At 37.4% G+C, this 16,773-nt stretch overlaps 1 protein-coding gene across 3 annotated transcripts in view; it reads left to right on the top strand.

Annotated features, from left to right (window-relative positions):
• The window catches only part of LOC133537496 (uncharacterized), a 379,400-nt gene that overhangs the window by 273,147 nt on the left and 89,480 nt on the right, over positions 1–16,773 (top strand). The window lies entirely within an intron of this gene.

Below are 16,773 nucleotides of genomic sequence, written 5' to 3'. Positions count from 1 at the left end.
GGAGATGTCTCAAAACGTCATCAGGAGTCCCGACAGAACCCGAAAATGGCAGAAAATGCATATTTTTGAAAAACTTTTTTTCGCTAAAATTTCGTAAGGGGGGACCCTTATGCAAAACTCCAAAAAAATGTATTTACTTCAGCAGCACAATACAGGTGCTGCAGCTGTAGGATATGTTTCAAAATGTCTTCAGGAGTCCCGACAGAACCCGAAAATGGCAGAAAATGCATTTTTTTTGGGAAAAATCTTCGCTAAAAAAAGGTATTAAAATTTTTAAAAAACGGATTTGCTTCAGAAACACAATACTGGTGCTGTAGTTGTAGGAGATGTCTCAAAACGTCATCAGGAGTCCCGACAGAACCCGAAAATGGCAGAAAATGCATATTTTTGAGGAAAAATCTTTGCTGAAAAAGGTATTAAAATTTTAAAAAAACAGATTTGCTTCAGAAACACAATACTGGTGCTGTAGTTGTAGGAGATGTCTCAAAACGTCATCAGGAGTCCCGACAGAACCCGAAAATGGCAGAAAATGCATATTTTTGAAAAACTTTTTTTCGCTAAAATTTCGTAAGGGGGGACCCTTATGCAAAAATCCAAAAAAATGTATTTACTTCAGCAGCACAATACAGGTGCTGCAGCTGTAGGATATGTTTCAAAATGTCGTCAGGAGTCCCGACAGAACCCGAAAATGGCAGAAAATGCATTTTTGGGGGGAAAAATCTTCGCTAAAAAAAGGTATTAAAATTTTTAAAAAACGGATTTGCTTCAGAAACACAATACTGGTGCTGTAGTTGTAGGAGATGTCTCAAAACGTCATCAGGAGTCCCGACAGAACCCGAAAGTGGCAGAAAATGCATATTTTTGAAAAACTTTTTTTCGCTAAAATTTCGTAAGGGGGGACCCTTATGCAAAAATCCAAAAAAATGTATTTACTTCAGCAGCACAATACAGGTGCTGCAGCTGTAGGATATGTTTCAAAATGTCGTCAGGAGTCCCGACAGAACCCGAAAATGGCAGAAAATGCATTTTTTGGGGGGAAAATCTTCGCTAAAAAAAGGTATTAAAATTTTTAAAAAACGGATTTGCTTCAGAAACACAATACTGGTGCTGTAGTTGTAGGAGATGTCTCAAAACGTAATCAGGAGTCCCGACAGAACCCGAAAATGGCAGAAAATGCATATTTTTGAAAAACTTTTTTTCGCTAAAATTTCGTAAGGGGGGACCCTTTTGCAAAAATCCAAAAAAATGTATTTACTTCAGCAGCACAATACAGGTGCTGCAGCTGTAGGATATGTTTCAAAATGTCGTCAGGAGTCCCGACAGAACCCGAAAATGGCAGAAAATGCATTTTTTGGGGGAAAAATCTTCGCTAAAAAAAGGTATTAAAATTTTTAAAAAACGGATTTGCTTCAGAAACACAATACTGGTGCTGTAGTTGTAGGAGATGCCTCAAAACGTCATCAGGAGTTCCGAAAGAACCCGAAAATGGCAGAAAATGCACATTTTTGAAAAACTTTTTTTCGCTAAAATTTCGTAAGGGGGGACCCTTATGCAAAAATCCAAAAAAATGTATTTACTTCAGCAGCACAATACAGGTGCTGCAGCTGTAGGATATGTTTCAAAATGTCGTCAGGAGTCCCGACAGAACCCGAAAATGGCAGAAAATGCATTTTTTGGGGGTAAAATCTTCGCTAAAAAAAGGTATTAAAATAAAAAAAAAACGGATTTGCTTCAGAAACACAATACTGGTGCTGTAGTTGTAGGAGATGTCTCAAAACGTCATCAGGAGTCCCGACAGAACCCGAAAATGGCAGAAAATGCGTATTTTTGAAAAACTTTTTTTCGCTAAAATTTCGTAAGCAAAAATTTGAACCCGAAAATGGCAGAAAATGCACATTTTTGAAAAACTTTTTTTCGCTAAAATTTCGTAAGGGGGGACCCTTATGCAAAAATCCAAAAAAATGTATTTACTTCGGCAGCACAATACAGGTGTTGCAGCTGTAGGAAATGTTTCAAAATGTCGTCAGGAGTCCCGACAGAACCCGAAAATGGCAGAAAATGCATATTTTTGAAAAACTTTTTTTCGCTAAAATTTCGTAAGGGGGGACCCTTATGCAAAAATCCAAAAAAATGTATTTACTTCAGCAGCACAATACAGGTGCTGCAGCTGTAGGATATGTTTCAAAATGTTGTCAGGAGTCCCGACAGAACCCGAAAATGGCAGAAAATGCATATTTTTGAGGGAAAAATCTTCGCTAAAAAAAGGTATTAAAATTTTTAAAAAACGGATTTGCTTCAGAAACACAATACTGGTGCTGTAGTTGTAGGAGATGTCTCAAAACGTAATCAGGAGTCCCGACAGAACCCGAAAATGGCAGGAAATGCATATTTTTGAAAAACTTTTTTTCGCTAAAATTTCGTAAGGGGGGACCCTTTTGCAAAAATCCAAAAAAATGTATTTACTTCAGCAGCACAATACAGGTGCTGCAGCTGTAGGATATGTTTCAAAATGTCATCAGGAGTTCCGAAAGAACCCGAAAATTGCAGAAAATGCACATTTTTGAAAAACTTTTTTTCGCTAAAATTTCGTAAGGGGGGACCCTTATGCAAAAATCCAAAAAAATGTATTTACTTCGGCAGCACAATACAGGTGTTGCAGCTGTAGGAATTTTTTTTAAATGTCGTCAGGAGTCCCGACAGAACCCGGAAATGGCAGAAAATGCATATTTTTGGGGAAAAATCTTTGCTAAAAAAGGTATTAAAATTTTTAAAAAACGGATTTGCTTCAGAAACACAATACTGGTGCTGTAGTTGTAGGAGATGTCTCAAAACGTCATCAGGAATCCCGACAGAACCCGAAAATGGCAGAAAATGCATATTTTTGAGGGAAAAATCTTCGCTAAAAAAAGGTATTAAAATTTTTAAAAAACGGATTTGCTTCAGAAACACAATACTGGTGCTGTAGTTGTAGGAGATGTTTCAAAATGTCATCAGGAGTTCCGAAAGAACCCGAAAATTGCAGAAAATGCATATTTTTGAAAAACTTTTTTTCGCTAAAATTTCGTAAGGGGGGACCCTTATGCAAAAATCCAAAAAAATGTATTTACTTCAGCAGCACAATACAGGTGCTGCAGCTGTAGGATATGTTTCAAAATGTCGTCAGGAGTCCCGACAGAACCCGAAAATGGCAGAAAATGCATATTTTGGGGGAAAAATCTTCGCTAAAAAGGTATCAAAATTTTCAAAAAACGGATTTGCTTCAGAAACAAAATACTGGTGCTGTAGTTGTAGGAGATGTCTCAAAACGTCACCAGGAGTTCCGACAGAACCCGAAAATGGCAGAAAATGCATATTTTTGAAAAACTTTTTTTCGCTAAAATTTCGTAAGGGGGGACCCTTATGCAAAAATCCAAAAAAATGTATTTACTTCGGCAGCACAATACTGGTGCTGCAGCTGTAAGAAATGTTTCAAAATGTCGTCAGGAGTCCCGACAGAACCCGAAAATGGCAGAAAATGCATATTTTTGAGGAAAAATCTTTGCTAAAAAAGGTATTAAAATTTTTAAAAAACGGATTTGCTTCAGAAACACAATACTGGTGCTGTAGTTGTAGGAGATGTCTCAAAACATCATCAGGAGTCCCGACAGAACCCGAAAATGGCAGAAAATTCATATTTTTGAAAAACTTTTTTTCGCTAAAATTTCGTAAGGGGGGACCCTTATGCAAAAATCCAAAAAAATGTATTTACTTCAGCAGCACAATACAGGTGCTGCAGCTGTAGGATATGTTTCAAAATGTCGTCAGGAGTCCCGACAGAACCCGAAAATGGCAGAAAATGCATTTTTTGGGGGAAAAATCTTCGCAAAAAAAAGGTATTAAAATTTTTAAAAAACGGATTTGCTTCAGAAACACAATACTGGTGCTGTAGTTGTAGGAGATGTCTCAAAACGTCATCAGGAGTCCCGACAGAACCCGAAATAGGCAGAGAATGCATATTTTTGAAAAACTTTTTTTCGCTAAAATTTCGTAAGGGGGGACCCTTATGCAAAAATCCAAAAAAATGTATTTACTTCAGCAGCACAATACAGGTGCTGCAGCTGTAGGATATGTTTCAAAATGTCGCCAGGAGTCCCGACAGAACCCGAAAATGGCAGAAAATGCATATTTTTGAGGAAAAATCTTTGCTAAAAAAGGTATTAACATTTTTAAAAAACGGATTTGCTTCAGAAACACAATACTGGTGCTGTAGTTGTAGGAGATGTCTCAAAACGTCATCAGGAGTCCCGACAGAACCCGAAAATGGCAGAAAATGCATATTTTTGAAAAACTTTTTTTCGCTAAAATTTCGTAAGGGGGGACCCTTATGCAAAACTCCAAAAAAATGTATTTACTTCAGCAGCACAATACAGGTGCTGCAGCTGTAGGATATGTTTCAAAATGTCGTCAGGAGTCCCGACAGAACCCGAAAATGGCAGAAAATGCATTTTTTGGGGGAAAAATCTTCGCAAAAAAAAGGTATTAAAATTTTTAAAAAACGGATTTGCTTCAGAAACACAATACTGGTGCTGTAGTTGTAGGAGATGTCTCAAAACGTCATCAGGAGTCCCGACAGAACCCGAAATAGGCAGAGAATGCATATTTTTGAAAAACTTTTTTTCGCTAAAATTTCGTAAGGGGGGACCCTTATGCAAAAATCCAAAAAAATGTATTTACTTCAGCAGCACAATACAGGTGCTGCAGCTGTAGGATATGTTTCAAAATGTCTTCAGGAGTCCCGACAGAACCCGAAAATGGCAGAAAATGCATTTTTTTTGGGAAAAATCTTCGCTAAAAAAAGGTATTAAAATTTTTAAAAAACGGATTTGCTTCAGAAACACAATACTGGTGCTGTAGTTGTAGGAGATGTCTCAAAACGTCATCAGGAGTCCCGACAGAACCCGAAAATGGCAGAAAATGCATATTTTTGAGGAAAAATCTTTGCTGAAAAAGGTATTAAAATTTTAAAAAAACAGATTTGCTTCAGAAACACAATACTGGTGCTGTAGTTGTAGGAGATGTCTCAAAACGTCATCAGGAGTCCCGACAGAACCCGAAAATGGCAGAAAATGCATATTTTTGAAAAACTTTTTTTCGCTAAAATTTCGTAAGGGGGGACCCTTATGCAAAAATCCAAAAAAATGTATTTACTTCAGCAGCACAATACAGGTGCTGCAGCTGTAGGATATGTTTCAAAATGTCGTCAGGAGTCCCGACAGAACCCGAAAATGGCAGAAAATGCATTTTTGGGGGGAAAAATCTTCGCTAAAAAAAGGTATTAAAATTTTTAAAAAACGGATTTGCTTCAGAAACACAATACTGGTGCTGTAGTTGTAGGAGATGTCTCAAAACGTCATCAGGAGTCCCGACAGAACCCGAAAGTGGCAGAAAATGCATATTTTTGAAAAACTTTTTTTCGCTAAAATTTCGTAAGGGGGGACCCTTATGCAAAAATTCAAAAAAATGTATTTACTTCAGCAGCACAATACAGGTGCTGCAGCTGTAGGATATGTTTCAAAATGTCGTCAGGAGTCCCGACAGAACCCGAAAATGGCAGAAAATGCATTTTTTGGGGGTAAAATCTTCGCTAAAAAAAGGTATTAAAATAAAAAAAAAACGGATTTGCTTCAGAAACACAATACTGGTGCTGTAGTTGTAGGAGATGTCTCAAAACGTCATCAGGAGTCCCGACAGAACCCGAAAATGGCAGAAAATGCGTATTTTTGAAAAACTTTTTTTCGCTAAAATTTCGTAAGCAAAAATTTGAACCCGAAAATGGCAGAAAATGCACATTTTTGAAAAACTTTTTTTCGCTAAAATTTCGTAAGGGGGGACCCTTATGCAAAAATCCAAAAAAATGTATTTACTTCGGCAGCACAATACAGGTGTTGCAGCTGTAGGAAATGTTTCAAAATGTCGTCAGGAGTCCCGACAGAACCCGGAAATGGCAGAGAATGCATATTTTTGGGGAAAAATCTTTGCTAAAAAAGGTATTAAAATTTTTAAAAAACGGATTTGCTTCAGAAACAAAATACTGGTGCTGTAGTTGTAGGAGATGTCTCAAAACGTCATCAGGAGTCCCGACAGAACCCGAAAATGGCAGAAAATGCATATTTTTGAAAAACCTTTTTTTCGCTAAAATTTCGTAAGGGGGGACCCTTATGCAAAAATCCCAAAAAATGTATTTACTTCAGCAGCACAATACAGGTGCTGCAGCTGTAGGATATGTTTCAAAATGTCGTCAGGAGTCCCGACAGAACCCGAAAATGGCAGAAAATGCATATTTTTGAGGAAAAATCTTTGCTAAAAAAGGTATTAAAATTTTTAAAAAACAGATTTGCTTCAGAAACACAATACTGGTGCTGTAGTTGTAGGAGATGTCTCAAAACGTCATCAGGAGTCCCGACAGAACCCGAAAATGGCAGAAAATGCATATTTTTGAAAAACTTTTTTTCGCTAAAATTTCGTAAGGGGGGACCCTTATGCAAAAATCCAAAAAAATGTATTTACTTCAGCAGCACAATACAGGTGCTGCAGCTGTAGGATATGTTTCAAAATGTCGTCAGGAGTCCCGACAGAACCCGAAAATGGCAGAAAATGCATAATTTTGGGGAAAAATCTTCGCTAAAAAGGTATTAAAATTTTCAAAAAACGGATTTGCTTCAGAAACAAAATACTGGTGCTGTAGTTGTAGGAGATGTCTCAAAACGTCACCAGGAGTTCCGACAGAACCCGAAAATGGCAGAAAATGCATATTTTTGAAAAACTTTTTTTCGCTAAAATTTCGTAAGGGGGGACCCCTATGCAAAAATCCAAAAAAATGTATTTACTTCGGCAGCACAATACAGGTGCTGCAGCTGTAAGAAATGTTTCAAAATGTCGTCAGGAGTCCCGACAGCACCCGAAAATGGCAGAAAATGCATATTTTTGGGGAAAAATCTTCGCTAAAATAGGTTTTAAAATTTTTAAAAAACAGATTTGCTTCAGAAACATAATATTGGTGCTGTAGTTGTAGGAGATGTCTCAAAACGTAATCAGGAGTTCCGACGGAACCCGAAAATGGCAGAAAATGCATATTTTTGACAAAACTTTTTTTCGCTAAAATGTCGTAAGGGGGGACCCTTATGCAAAAATCCCAAAAAATGTATTTACTTCAGCAGCACAATACAGGTGCTGCAGCTGTAGGATATGTTTCAAAATGTCGTCAGGAGTCCCGACAGAACCCGAAAATGGCAGAAAATGCATTTTTTGGGGGAAAAATCTTCGCTAAAAAAAGGTATTAAAATTTTAAAAAAACGGATTTGCTTCAGAAACACAATACTGGTGCTGTAGTTGTAGGAGATGTCTCAAAACGTCATCAGGAGTTCTGACAGAACCCGAAAATGGCAGAAAATGCACATTTTTGAAAAACTTTTTTTCGCAAAAATTTCGTAAGGGGGGACCCTTATGCAAAAATCAAAAAAAATGTATTTACTTCGGCAGCACAATACAGGTGTTGCAGCTTTAGGAAATGTTTCAAAATGTCGTCAGAGTCCCGACAGAACCCGAAAATGGCAGAAAATGCATATTTTTGGTTAAAAATCTTTGCTAAAAAAGGTATTAAAATTATAAAAAAACGGATTTGCTTCAGAAACACAATACTGGTGCTGTAGTTGTAGGAGATGTCTCAAAACGTCATCAGGAGTCCCGACAGAACCCGAAAATGGCAGAAAATGCATATTTTTGAAAAACTTTTTTTCGCTAAAATTTCGTAAGGGGGGACCCTTATGCAAAAATCCAAAAAAATGTATTTACTTCGACAGCAAAATACAGGTGCTGCAGCTGTAGGATATGTTTCAAAATGTCGTCAGGAGTCCCGACAGAACCCGAAAATGGCAGAAAATGCATATTTTTGGGGAAAATATTTGCTAAAAAAGGTATTAATATTTTTAAAAAACGGATTTGCTTCAGAAACACAATACTGGTGCTGTAGTTGTAGGAGATGTCTCAAAACGTCATCAGGAGTTCCGACAGAACCCGAAAATGGCAGAAAATGCACATTTTTGAAAAACTTTTTTTCGCTAAAATTTCGTAAGGGGGGACCCTTATGCAAAAATCCAAAAAAATGTATTTACTTCGGCAGCACAATACAGGTGTTGCAGCTGTAGGAAATGTTTCAAAATGTCGTCAGGAGTCCCGACAGAACCCGGAAATGGCAGAGAATGCATATTTTGGGGGAAAAATCTTCGCTAAAAAAAGGTATTAAAATTTTTAAAAAACGGATTTGCTTCAGAAACACAATACTGGTGCTGTAGTTGTAGGAGATGTCTCAAAACGACATCAGGAGTTCCGACAGAACCCGAAAATGGCAGAAAATGCATATTTTTGAAAAACTTTTTTTCGCTAAAATTTCGTAAGGGGGGACCCTTATGCAAAAATCCAAAAAAATGTATTTACTTCGGCAGCACAATACAGGTGTTGCAGCTGTAGGAAATGTTTCAAAATGTCGTCAGGAGTCCCGACAGAACCCGAAAATGGCAGAAAATGCATATTTTTGGCGAAAAATCTTCGCTAAAAAAAGGTATTAAAATTTTTAAAAAACGGATTTGCTTCAGAAACACAATACTGGTGCTGTAGTTGTAGGAGATGTCTCAAAACGTCATCAGGAGTTCCGACAGAACCCGAAAATGGCAGAAAATGCATATTTTTGAAAAACTTTTTCTCGCTAAAATTTCGTAAGGGGGGACCCTTATGCAAAAATCCAAAAAAATGTATTTACTTCAGCAGCACAATACAGGTGCTGCAGCTGTAGGATATGTTTCAAAATGTCGTCAGGAGTCCCGACAGAACCCGAAAATGGCAGAAAATGCATTTTTTGGGGGTAAAATCTTCGCTAAAAAAAGGTATTAAAATAAAAAAAAAACGGATTTGCTTCAGAAACACAATACTGGTGCTGTAGTTGTAGGAAATGTCTCAAAACGTCATCAGGAGTCCCGACAGAACCCGAAAATGGCAGAAAATGCATATTTTTGAAAAACTTTTTTTCGCTAAAATTTCGTAAGCAAAAATTTGAACCCGAAAATGGCAGAAAATGCACATTTTTGAAAAACTTTTTTTCGCTAAAATTTCGTAAGGGGGGACCCTTATGCAAAAATCCAAAAAAATGTATTTACTTCGGCAGCACAATACAGGTGCTGCAGCTGTAGGATATGTTTCAAAATGTCGTCAGGAGTCCCGACAGAACCCGGAAATGGCAGAGAATGCATATTTTGGGGGAAAAATCTTTGCTAAAAAAGGTATTAAAATTTGTAAAAAACGGATTTGCTTCAGAAACACAATACTGGTGCTGTAGTTGTAGGAGATGTCTCAAAACGACATCAGGAGTTCCGACAGAACCCGAAAATGGCAGAAAATGCACATTTTTGAAAAACTTTTTTTCGCTAAAATTTCGTAAGGGGGGACCCTTATGCAAAAATCCAAAAAAATGTATTTACTTCAGCAGCACAATACAGGTGCTGCAGCTGTAAGAAATGTTTCAAAATGTCGTCAGGAGTCCCGACAGAACCCGAAAATGGCAGAAAATGCATTTTTTGGGGGTAAAATCTTCGCTAAAAAAAGGTATTAAAATAAAAAAAAAACGGATTTGCTTCAGAAACACAATACTGGTGCTGTAGTTGTAGGAGATGTCTCAAAACGTCATCAGGAGTCCCGACAGAACCCGAAAATGGCAGAAAATGCATATTTTTGAAAAACTTTTTTTCGCTAAAATTTCGTAAGGGGGGACCCTTATGCAAAAATCCCAAAAAATGTATTTACTTCAGCAGCACAATACAGGTGCTGCAGCTGTAGGATATGTTTCAAAATGTCGTCAGGAGTCCCGACAGAACCCGAAAATGGCAGAAAATGCATATTTTTGAGGAAAAATCTTTGCTAAAAAAGGTATTAAAATTTTTAAAAAACAGATTTGCTTCAGAAACACAATACTGGTGCTGTAGTTGTAGGAGATGTCTCAAAACGTCATCAGGAGTCCCGACAGAACCCGAAAATGGCAGAAAATGCATATTTTTGAAAAACTTTTTTTCGCTAAAATTTCGTAAGGGGGGACCCTTATGCAAAAATCCCAAAAAATGTATTTACTTCAGCAGCACAATACAGGTGCTGCAGCTGTAGGATATGTTTCAAAATGTCGTCAGGAGTCCCGACAGGACCCGAAAATGGCAGAAAATGCATAATTTTGGGGAAAAATCTTCGCTAAAAAGGTATTAAAATTTTCAAAAAACGGATTTGCTTCAGAAACAAAATACTGGTGCTGTAGTTGTAGGAGATGTCTCAAAACGTCACCAGGAGTTCCGACAGAACCCGAAAATGGCAGAAAATGCATATTTTTGAAAAACTTTTTTTCGCTAAAATTTCGTAAGGGGGGACCCCTATGCAAAAATCCAAAAAAATGTATTTACTTCGGCAGCACAATACAGGTGCTGCAGCTGTAAGAAATGTTTCAAAATGTCGTCAGGAGTACCGACAGAACCCGAAAATGGCAGAAAATGCATATTTTTGGGGAAAAATCTTCGCTAAAATAGGTTTTAAAAATTTTAAAAAACAGATTTGCTTCAGAAACATAATATTGGTGCTGTAGTTGTAGGAGATGTCTCAAAACGTAATCAGGAGTTCCGACGGAACCCGAAAATGGCAGAAAATGCATATTTTTGACAAAACTTTTTTTCGCTAAAATGTCGTAAGGGGGGACCCTTATGCAAAAATCCCAAAAAATGTATTTACTTCAGCAGCACAATACAGGTGCTGCAGCTGTAGGATATGTTTCAAAATGTCGTCAGGAGTCCCGACAGAACCCGAAAATGGCAGAAAATGCATTTTTTGGGGGAAAAATCTTCGCTAAAAAAAGGTATTAAAATTTTAAAAAAACGGATTTGCTTCAGAAACACAATACTGGTGCTGTAGTTGTAGGAGATGTCTCAAAACGTCATCAGGAGTTCTGACAGAACCCGAAAATGGCAGAAAATGCACATTTTTGAAAAACTTTTTTTCGCAAAAATTTCGTAAGGGGGGACCCTTATGCAAAAATCAAAAAAAAAGGAATTTACTTCGGCAGCACAATACAGGTGTTGCAGCTTTAGGAAATGTTTCAAAATGTCGTCAGGAGTCCCGACAGAACCCGAAAATGGCAGAAAATGCATATTTTTGGTTAAAAATCTTTGCTAAAAAAGGTATTAAAATTTTTAAAAAACGGATTTGCTTCAGAAACACAATACTGGTGCTGTAGTTGTAGGAGATGTCTCAAAACGTCATCAGGAGTCCCGACAGAACCCGAAAATGGCAGAAAATGCATATTTTTGAAAAACTTTTTTTTGCTAAAATTTCGTAAGGGGGGACCCTTATGCAAAAATCCAAAAAAATGTATTTACTTCGACAGCAAAATACAGGTGCTGCAGCTGTAGGATATGTTTCAAAATGTCGTCAGGAGTCCCGACAGAACCCGAAAATGGCAGAAAATGCATATTTTTGGGGAAAATATTTGCTAAAAAAGGTATTAATATTTTTAAAAAACGGATTTGCTTCAGAAACACAATACTGGTGCTGTAGTTGTAGGAGATGTCTCAAAACGTCATCAGGAGTCCCGACAGAACCCGAAAATGGCAGAAAATGCATATTTTTGAAAAACTTTTTTTCGCTAAAATTTCGTAAGGGGGGACCCTTATGCAAAAATCCAAAAAAATGTATTTACTTCGGCAGCACAATACATGTGCTGCAGCTGTAGGAAATGTTTCAAAATGTCGTCAGGAGTCCCGACAGAACCCGAAAATGGCAGAAAATGCATTTTTTGGGGGAAAAATCTTCGCTAAAAAAAGGTATTAAAATTTTTAAAAAACGGATTTGCTTCAGAAACACAATACTGGTGCTGTAGTTGTAGGAGATGTCTCAAAACGTCATCAGGAGTTCCGACAGAACCCGAAAATGGCAGAAAATGCACATTTTTGAAAAACTTTTTTTCGCTAAAATTTCGTAAGGGGGGACCCTTATGCAAAAATCCAAAAAAATGTATTTACTTCGGCAGCACAATACAGGTGCTGCAGCTGTAGGAAATGTTTCAAAATGTCGTCAGGAGTCCCGACAGAACCCGAAAATGGCAGAAAATGCATATTTTTGAGGAAAAATCTTTGCTAAAAAAGGTATTAAAATTTTTAAAAAACGGATTCTCTTCAGAAACACAATACTGGTGCTGTAGTTGTAGGAGATGTCTCAAAACGTCATCAGGAGTCCCGACAGAACCCGAAAATGGCAGAAAATGCATATTTTTGAAAAACTTTTTTTCGCTAAAATTTCGTAAGGGGGGAACCCTTATGCAAAAATCCAAAAAAATGTATTTACTTCAGCAGCACAATACAGGTGCTGCAGCTGTAGGATATGTTTCAAAATGTCGTCAGGAGTCCCGACAGAACCCGAAAATGGCAGAAAATGCATTTTTTGGGGGAAAAATCTTTGCTAAAAATAGGTATTAAAATTTTTAAAAAACGGATTTGCTTCAGAAACACAATACTGGTGCTGTAGTTGTAGGAGATGTCACAAAACGTCATCGGGAGTCTTGACAAAACCTGAAAATGGCAGAAAATGCATATTTTTGGAAAACTTTTTTTCGCAAAAATGTCGTAAGGGGGGGGACCCTTATGCAAAAATTCAAAAAAACAGATTTGCTTCAGAAACATAATATTGGTGCTGTAGTTGTAGGAGATGTCTCAAAACGTCATCAGGAGTCCCGACAGAACCCGAAAATGGCAGAAAATGCATATTTTTGAAAAACTTTTTTTCGCTAAAATTTCGTAAGGGGGGACCCTTATGCAAAAATCCAAAAAAATGTATTTACTTCAGCAGCACAATACAGGTGCTGCAGCTGTAGGATATGTTTCAAAATGTCGTCAGGAGTCCCGACAGAACCCGAAAATGGCAGAAAATGCATTTTTTGGGGGAAAAATCTTCGCTAAAAATAGGTATTAAAATTTTTAAAAAACGGATTTGCTTCAGAAACACAATACTGGTGCTGTAGTTGTAGGAGATGTCTCAAAACGTCATCGGGAGTCTTGACAAAACCTGAAAATAGCAGAAAATGCATATTTTTGGAAAACTTTTTTTCGCTAAAATGTCGTAAGGGGGGGGACCCTTATGCAAAAATTCAAAAAAACAGATTTGCTTCAGAAACATAATATTGGTGCTGTAGTTGTAGGAGATGTCTCAAAACGTAATCAGGAGTTCCGACAGAACCCGAAAATGGCAGAAAATGCATATTTTTGAAAAACTTTTTTTCGCTAAAATTTCGTAAGGGGGGACCCTTATGCAAAAATCCAAAAAAATGTATTTACTTCGGCAGCACAATACAGGTGCTGCAGCTGTAGGATATGTTTCAAAATGTCGTCAGGAGTCTCGACAGAACCCGGAAATGGCAGAAAATGCATATTTTTGGGGAAAAATCTTTGCTAAAAAAGGTATTAAAATTTTTAAAAAACGGATTTGCTTCAGAAACACAATACTGGTGCTGTAGTTGTAGGAGATGTCTCAAAACGTCATCAGGAGTCCCGACAGAACCCGAAAATGGCAGAAAATGCACATTTTTGAAAAACTTTTTTTCGCTAAAATTTCGTAAGGGGGGACCCTTATGCAAAAATCCAAAACAATGTATTTACTTCGGCAGCACAATACAGGTGTTGCAGCTGTAGGAAATGTTTCAAAATGTCGTCAGGAGTCCCGACAGAACCCGGAAATGGCAGAAAATGCATATTTTGGGGGAAACATCTTTGCTAAAAAAGGTATTAAAATTTTTAAAAAACGGATTTGCTTCAGAAACACAATACTGGTGCTGTAGTTGTAGGAGATGTCTCAAAACGCCATCAGGAGTTCCGAAAGAAACCGAAAATGGCAGAAAATGCATATTTTTGAAAAACTTTTTTTCGCTAAAATGTCGTAAGGGGGGACCCTTATGCAAAAATCTGAAAAAATGTATTCACTACAGCAGCACAATACAGGTGCTGCAGCTGTAGGATATGATTCAAAATGTCGTCAGGAGTCCCGACAGAACCCGAAAATGGCAGAAAATGCATATTTTGGGGGAAAAATCTTCGCTAAAAAAGGTATTAAAATTTTTAAAAAACGGATTTGCTTCAGAAACACAATACTGGTGCTGTAGTTGTAGGAGATGTCTCAAAACGTCATCAGGAGTTCCGACAGAACCCGAAAATGGCAGAAAATGCATATTTTTGGAAAACTTTTTTTCGCTAAAATGTCGTAAAAGGGGGGACCCTTATGCAAAAATTCAAAAAAACAGATTTGCTTCAGAAACATAATATTGGTGCTGTAGTTGTAGGAGATGTCTCAAAACGTCATCAGGAGTTCCGACAGAACCCGAAAATGGCAGAAAATGCACATTTTTGAAAAACTTTTTTTCGCTAAAATTTCGTAAGGGGGGACCCTTATGCAAAAATCCAAAACAATGTATTTACTTCGGCAGCACAATACAGGTGTTGCAGCTGTAGGAAATGTTTCAAAATGTCGTCAGGAGTCCCGACAGAACCCGGAAATGGCAGAAAATGCATATTTTGGGGGAAACATCTTTGCTAAAAAAGGTATTAAAATTTTTAAAAAACGGATTTGCTTCAGAAACACAATACTGGTGCTGTAGTTGTAGGAGATGTCTCAAAACGTCATCAGGAGTCCCGACAGAACCCGAAAATGGCAGAAAATGCATATTTTTGAAAAACTTTTTTTCGCTAAAATTTCGTAAGGGGGGACCCTTATGCAAAAATCCAAAAAAATGTACTTACTTCAGCAACACAATACAGGTGCTGCAGCTGTAGGATATGTTTCAAAATGTCGTCAGGAGTCCCGACAGAACCCGAAAATGGCAGAAAATGCATATTTTTGGGGAAAAATCTTTGCTAAAAAAGGTATTAAAATTTAAAAAAAACGGATTTGCTTCAGAAACACAATACTGGTGCTGTAGTTGTAGGAGATGTCTCAAAACGACATCAGGAGTTCCGACAGAACCCGAAAATGGCAGAAAATGCACATTATTGAAAAACTTTTTTTCGCTAAAATTTCGTAAGGGGGGGACCCTTATGCAAAAATCCAAAAAAATGTATTTACTTCAGCAGCACAATACAGGTGTTGCAGCTGTAGGATATGTTTCAAAATGTCGTCAGGAGTCCCGACAGAACCCGAAAATGGCAGAAAATGCATTTTTTGGGGGAAAAATCTTCGCTAAAAATAGGTATTAAAATTTTTAAAAAACGGATTTGCTTCAGAAACACAATACTGGTGCTGTAGTTGTAGGAGATGTCTCAATACGTCATCAGGAGTTCCGACAGAACCCGAAAATGGCAGAAAATGCACATTTTTGAAAAACTTTTTTTCGCTAAAATTTCGTAAGGGGGGGACCCTTATGCAAAAATCCAAAAAAATGTATTTACTTCGGCAGCACAATACAGGTGCTGCAGCTGTAGGAAATGTTTCAAAATGTCGTCAGGAGTCCCGACAGAACCCGAAAATGGCAGAAAATGCATTTTTTTGGGGAAAAATCTTCGCTAAAAAAAGGTATTAAAATTTTTAAAAAACGGATTTGCTTCAGAAACACAATACAGGTGCTGTAGTTGTAGGAGATGTCTCAAAACGTCATCAGGAGTTCCGACAGAACCCGAAAATGGCAGAAAATGCACATTTTTGAAAAACTTTTTTTCGCTAAAATTTCGTAAGGGGGGACCCTTATGCAAAAATCCAAAAAAATGTATTTACTTCGGCAGCACAATACAGGTGTTGCAGCTGTAGGAAATGTTTCAAAATGTCGTCAGGAGTCCCGACAGAACCCGGAAATGGCAGAAAATGCATATTTTTGGGGAAACATCTTTGCTAAAAAAGGTATTAAAATTTTTTAAAAACGGATTTGCTTCAGAAACACAATACTGGTGCTGTAGTTGTAGGAGATGTCTCAAAACGTCATCAGGAGTCCCGACAGAACCCGAAAATGGCAGAAAATGCATATTTTTGAAAAACTTTTTTTCGCTAAAATTTCGTAAGGGGGGACCCTTATGCAAAAATCCAAAAAAATGTATTTACTTCAGCAGCACAATACAGGTGCTGCAGCTGTAGGATATGTTTCAAAATGTCGTCAGGAGTCCCGACAGAACCCGGAAATGGCAGAAAATGCATATTTTTGGGGGAAAAATCTTTGCTAAAAAAGGTATTAAAATTTTTAAAAAACGGATTTGCTTCAGAAACACAATACTGGTGCTGTAGTTGTAGGAGATGTCTCAAAACGTCATCAGGAGTTCAGACAGAACCCGAAAATGGCAGAAAATGCACATTTTTGAAAAACTTTTTTTCGCTAAAATTTCGTAAGGGGGGACCCTTATGCAAAAATCCAAAAAAATGTATTTACTTCAGCAGCACAATACAGGTGCTGCAGCTGTAGGATATGTTTCAAAATGTCGTCAGGAGTCCCGACAGAACCCGAAAATGGCAGAAAATGCATTTTTTGGGGGAAAAATCTTCGCTAAAAATAGGTATTAAAATTTTTAAAAAACGGATTTGCTTCAGAAACACAATACTGGTGCTGTAGTTGTAGGAGATGTCTCAAAACGTCATCGGGAGTCTTGACAAAACCTGAAAATGGCAGAAAATGCATATTTTTGGAAAACTTTTTTTCGCTAAAATGTCGTAAGGGGGGGGACCCTTATGCAAAAATTCAAAAAAACAGAT

This window comes from Nerophis ophidion, linkage group LG18 (assembly GCF_033978795.1).
Source record: "Nerophis ophidion isolate RoL-2023_Sa linkage group LG18, RoL_Noph_v1.0, whole genome shotgun sequence".
Taxonomy (NCBI): Eukaryota; Metazoa; Chordata; class Actinopteri; order Syngnathiformes; family Syngnathidae; genus Nerophis; species Nerophis ophidion.
The sequence above is the reverse complement of the archived record's forward strand: the minus strand, read 5'-3'. Positions and strand labels throughout refer to the sequence as shown.